The sequence below is a fragment of the Cavia porcellus genome, unplaced genomic scaffold (genome assembly GCF_034190915.1).
Source record: "Cavia porcellus strain 051 isolate PalLab524CR breed Dunkin Hartley unplaced genomic scaffold, mCavPor4.1 scaffold_22, whole genome shotgun sequence".
Lineage (NCBI taxonomy): Eukaryota > Metazoa > Chordata > Mammalia > Rodentia > Caviidae > Cavia > Cavia porcellus.
The window spans coordinates 62,059,377-62,065,376 of NW_026947505.1; the positions used below are offsets into that span (position 1 = coordinate 62,059,377).

General features: G+C 44.0%; 1 protein-coding gene across 3 annotated transcripts in view; it reads right to left on the reverse strand.

The window, feature by feature from the left end:
- Positions 1 to 2,528, reverse strand: part of Gpr63 (G protein-coupled receptor 63) — a 214,013-nt gene extending 211,485 nt beyond the window's left edge. Inside the window, exon 1 of one of the 3 annotated variants that reach the window (XM_063233267.1) lies at positions 1,109 to 1,225. The gene's annotated coding sequence lies outside the window, so the exon portion shown is untranslated. Of the gene's footprint in view, positions 1 to 1,108; positions 1,250 to 1,913 lie in introns of those variants that run through there. The other 2 variants (XM_063233269.1, XM_063233268.1) reach the window with 2 other exon arrangements.
- Between the last annotated feature and the right edge of the window lie 3,472 nt (positions 2,529 to 6,000).

Below are 6,000 nucleotides of genomic sequence, written 5' to 3' on the forward strand. Positions count from 1 at the left end.
TCCCTAAAATGCATGTAACTAAATGCCAGCTATGCAACTTTTCACAAAATACAGACTTTTCATCTGCACTTTTTACTTGTAGCTCACATCAGATGTACACATACTATGCACGCAAAAGGCAGAAACGGAGTAACAAGAGTGGTAGAGACCCTTAGTGTGAATATATGGGGCTTCCTTCACCCATGAAACGTGTAATAAATGTACTTAGTAAGAGTTCATTCAATGATTACATGTGTTACATACTCCACCCATGCATAAAACTGCATGAAGCAAGAAACACTGGGTTTATTTACAATTTTTTAAGTAATATTTCTAAGATTAGCTGGAACCTTCTTAAAACATACTAAAAAATAAATTCATCACAAACAATAAAAATTCTGTTAAAAAGAAGAAAAAAAGCTTCAACCGCATCCCACCTCGCTCTTGGGTGCTTCCTACTACAGGATACCTGTATTTTACTTGTATTTCCTAAAGGTGGAGATCGGCTTTCTAACGACTATTTCACTCAAGAGTGAACACAGATTTTGAAATTGAGGGCCAGCCCTAGGGGAAATTTGTTGCTGAGGTTTTGTGGGGTTTTTTGGTGTTTTGTTTTGTTTTGTTTTGTTTAAGAAAAGAAAGAAAACAACTGTTTCCTCAAAAGGGGCAGGAGGCTAAACTCGGGGCGCAGTGGAAAACCTCCCGAGTCCGGAAGACCCACACACAGCGCCGCGAGCGACCGAGGCTTGCAGGCGCCGCTGGAGCAGCGGGAGCCGCCGGAGCCGCCCGAGGCCGCGGCGGGAAAGTTGAGCGAGCCCGGCCGGCTCCCGCGCACACTCGCTCCCAGCCCCGCGCCGGCCGCGGCCGCGCTCCGACCGCTCCCGGGAAGGCCGGGCCGCCGAGGCGGGCCACGAGCACCGCGAAGCCGAGGCCCCGGACCCGCCGCGCGGCGCGGACTGCGGAGGCCGGCCGGCGGCTCAGCGCCCCGCGCAGCCCGAGCCCGCGGCCGCGCCCTGCCCGCCCTGTCCCAGCCCGCCCTGTCCGCCCTGTCCCTGCCCGCCCCACCCGGCCCGGCCCGGCCCGGCCCGGCCCACGCCGCCTCACCTCACCTCACCTCACCTCGCCTCACCTCAGGCCGCGGGCCGCGCGCGGGCGCCGGGCGGGGAGCGCTGCCCCGTCGCGTCCCTCCCGGCACTTGGCGGACATAGCCCTTCGCTGCTCCGCCGCCGACAGCCACGCGTCCCCGCGGAGCGGGAGCAGGAGCAGGAGCAGGAGCGCGGCGGGGCGGCGGCGGGCGGCGGGCGCGGGAGCCGGCGGCGGAGAGCATCGCGGCGGCGCCTCCGCCCGGGTAACCGAAGCGGCCTCTTAAAGGCGCCGGCCCACTTTTAGGCGCGGAGGTGCCTGGGAGAGGCGAGGGGAGGAGAGGGTACCGCGGAGGCCCGGGAGCCGCCGCTCCGGCCGGGCCTCGGTGGATCGCTGGCCCCCTTCCGGCTCCTCCCCCGCCGGGTGTGGGCTGGCGCCTGTGCTCGCTCGGAAGCACGGGGAAAGGCACGGTCCTGCGCTCCCTGCGTCCCGGAGCCTGGCCTCTGCGCGCACGCACCGTTATCAGGGTCTGGCTCCCCAACCCGGGCTCCCCGCCGGCCACTGCCCAGTGGCATTCCTGCCTCGCCGCGGGCTGCTCGCCTTCGCTCCCTGGTTATTTGTTCTCACCTCCAACTGTAATGAGGATCTTACCCAGAACTACAGGAAACTGAACACTAGCTGGGTCCTTTGCAACATACCTACCCCTGAAGTGAGGCATGAGAGTTTGACCTGTGTTGTGTCCTCCTCCAATGGCCATTTGCTAGGTGGCCTCCAAGTGCATTTCTACCACTGACTTTTCACGAACTACCATTTTCCTTAAACAGAATTTAGCCCCCTCCCAAAGAACCTACCTTGAGATTAAATGATGCTGCTTTTGAAATGTTTCTTTCAAGTGACAAATGCTGCTGTTTATGCCGCTGTCATCAACCTCTGTGAGAACCGCTGACACTACAGCAAAGGATGGGGATGCTCTGCAGGTTCCTGGCATCAGCAGCCATTGTGACCACCAGTGTCCACAGGGCTTGTTTTTCTACATCATCTCTCCAGCCCTTGCTGCTTAGTACTGAATGATGGGGTAACATTTGTACTTTGCCCATATATTTATAAGTTCCAAGAGTAGAGCTGACCAAAAACAAAAAAATAAACAGTAACAACAACACATTCTTTTTCACCAGCACCAGAGATCGAACTTACGGCTGCCTGCTTGCAAGGCAGGCACTTATGCCTCTGAGCTAAATCCCCAGCCCAAATGAATGCATTCTTTATAATCTTTTTCTGTTTTTCTTCCAGACGCTCCACGAGTACGAGGACTAGGTTTCTGTCCAATCTTGGATGTGCTTTAATTGCCCTGGTTCTGTTTTCTCTAAACAGGAGCGAAACCTCCACTTCCAGGCTTACCTCCAACCTCTTTAGCTATTGATCCCACTGCAAGAGAGCAGCCTCAGGATCCATCTCATTGGACCCACTTGAACTCTGGGCTCGCCTCTGTAACAACCATTCTTATAGTCAGGCTAGAGGAATTTGCCTCTATCTGAAGAACCTCAAGGGAAATAGCTTTTGTTTCCTGTTCTCCCACACACCCAAGCCAGATGAACTGGTGAACAGAAAATTTCCCAAAGGACAAAGTATTGCTAAGAAAGAAGTATAATAAAATTAAAGTAGATGAGATTCATGGATGCCTGCTACTGCCCTCCATTCTCCAATACACCCTACATCAGCCATGAGCACTGCCACCGCAGAGGGATTGCCTACATCCTGCACCTTTTCCAAGAGTCTCAAGAGCAGAAGAACAAGAATGTTGATGGTCACAGAGTTACAAGTAACTGAACCAGCCATCGATGTTCTTTGACCTCGTGAAGTATTTTAAAAACTACTTCCAAACAAATACTATCTAAAACGTAATTGTATCTTATGATTTTCCCCCTGAATTGTGATACCCCAGCCCCATATTGTTAGGCCTTGGTTACTGTATAATCAATTCAACTTGAAAAGAGTTCACAGAAATACCTTGTGCATATATTCATTCAGTTCTTAAAAATGTAGCCAATAAATAACCACATGTCAATATTCAAGTGCCACAGAGCTCAGTTTCATTAGTACCTTTCAGTAGTGTCTTTATCTTTTCAGAGACAGCATGAGGGACTTTAGACTTTGCTTTCAAAAAATACCAGGTTTTGCTTTTTTATTACACAGAAACCTTCCTTGTATAATTGCTAATTTTAGAAGTTTTGTATTTTTTTCCTTCTTTTGTACGTTTTATAAAATTCCATATATAGCATATAAAAACAGACATAACTACTTTATGGCAATCTCAAACATCTTTTTAATTTCAGGGATACGGAAATGAAAGCTTCAATGGTTGACCTTTGTAGGTCCATCCACCTGTTTGCAGCATTTGTAATGTGCCTAACTCCAAGCAGATAGAAGGAAAAGCACAGAATGTAGTCAATCTTCAAAGAGATTAAAATTAGTCAAACTATCTAAAATATAAAACAATTACAGGGCATCACAATGTATAATACAATATAGTGTGGAAAAATTTGTGGTGAGTGCTATTTAAAAATAGGCATCGGAAGGAAAAATTTTTTAAAATACGCATTGGAAGTCAGGCATGGTGGCTCACACCTGTAACTCCAGCACTTGGGAGGTGGAGGCAGGAAGATTGCCATGCATTTGAAGCCAGCCTAGTGTATACAGTGAGACCAGCCTAAACTTCATAGACCCTGTATCAAAAAAATATGTATATCTATATATACATATAGCAGAAAATTCATACCATTGAGAGTTCAAAGTCAGTCTGAACTACGTAGCAAGACTTTACCTCAAAAAAAAAAAAAAACCCTACAGATAAAAGGAAAGACTCCAACTGAGAAAACAGAAAATGAGAAGCCATCGGTGTGAAAAAGATATTGCCATTTATTGAAATAGGAAGGAAACATTAACTGTCCGGATTTAGAAGTATCTCACACTAAGTTATGAAATTTTACTGGGTATTAGCCAATTGTTTTCTGTTGTGTGTTGTTTCTTTGTTGTTCTTATTCCTGGGGTTTTTTTTTTTCAGTGCTGGGGATCAAACTAGGGCCTCACACATGATAGACAAGCACTCTACACTTAGCTACATCCCCACTCCCAACCATCATTGTTTTAATTAAACAAAATCAGATACCAACCTTTATCTGATTTTACTTTACAAGGCTATTTGTAATTGATACTTATTTTTTCATTTTATCGTGTTTGTTCTGAGCTATGATTTAAATTGTCTTATTTTGAGTTGTGTGCAAAATAAATTCAATAGCCTCAGTTCTGAAACCAAATAGACTGGTTGTGAAACTGCTTTGTAGCAAGACTTTAGGAATTCAACATCTCTCCAAGCATTAATCTCCTATGTGCCAAAAATTTTCAGCACAGTCATGTGCATAGTAAGATCTATAAATGGTGCCATTTACTTATTGAGTAGACTGAAGATTTTCAAATCTGACTGATCTGAAGATTTTAAATCTGACTGAACATAGAATTACCTGAAAGATTTTCTAATATAACACTTTGTGGGAACCAGTCTGAGATCCAGATTCAGTTTAGTTATTGAATCTGAATGTTAGTGACATTATACCCAGGAAATAGCTAAGAACCCCTGGACTGCACCTTTAGGAGAACACATCTAGCGCCTGAAGAGTATATAATACACTACCGCTTTCTTAGACACAGTGACCTTCATGATTTTTGCATCTGTTTCTTCACCACGCCATAGATAGCTTGCTCAGTACTCAGTAGGATTGTAACTACGTTCTGCTCTGCATTGCCCCTGAAAAATCCTCAACTGTAACACAAACTGCTCATTGTTTAATCTCAGCGGGAACACACCATGAATCGTGAGTCATAATCTCTTATGTATATGTGTACAGTTTATGTTCATTTCTCATCATACAGTCACCTCTGGAGGCATTAAGGGGAATCAAATGATACTAAAAATCCCCTAAGGAAGAGAAGTGCAAGGAGCAAATGACATTGGAAATCCATAAACAGAATAATTAGCAAGTGACTTATTATAATTGAGTTATTTCTGCCCTGACTTCTAATAGTGTAGATTCTAAGTATAATAATTAGTGATGTACTTTCTGTAACTTTATATACATGAATTTCTTAAGTCTGTTTTCCCTATCTAGTCAGTCCCTCTATGTTGAAGCAGGAAAATCTCCTTCAAATACAATTTATCCAAGAGATTCAGAATCCAGAACCATTGGTATCTTGTCTAGGTTTTTTCTCCTTGTAAATAAAGTGTTTTTTACTGTCGTTGGAGAAAGATAATAATGGCAGCATAACTTTGAAATCTCCCCAGAGAGACACAGCAACTAAAATAAAAAGGGACAGCTCTGATAACTGAATGGTGTGTGCCTTATATATAACAAAATCAGAAGTTCCCAGACCACTATGAAATCTTGCTTCAGCAACTGGAATAGAGTCTAATCAAGCTTCTAGACTTAAAAGGAAATACAGAGGAGAGAAGATCAAGCAAAACCACTCCAAGAAGGCAATCAATCAAATTCAGGATACTGAATATTCAATAAGAAAAGATGTTTCTCTGCCAATTTAATGACATTCAAAAACCATAAGAGATTATGAAAAGAGAAATATAAAAATTATAATAATTAAGTACAACATGTAGACTTCTGTTTTGAACAAATCATATGTGATAAGAATCCTTGATGTAATCAGGAATATTAGATTATGGACTAAGTATTAGATTCTATAAATGAATCATTTTTAATTTTGTTACATATGATCATTGTGTGTAACTTGTATATAAAACAAAATGTTATTAAGAGTATATAATGAAAAATGTTACCTTCAAAATACGGAAGAATTAATACATGAAAAAAGGATTTATGATATTTGAAGCTAGGAGATGGATACCTGGAGGCGTATTATCCTACATTTATT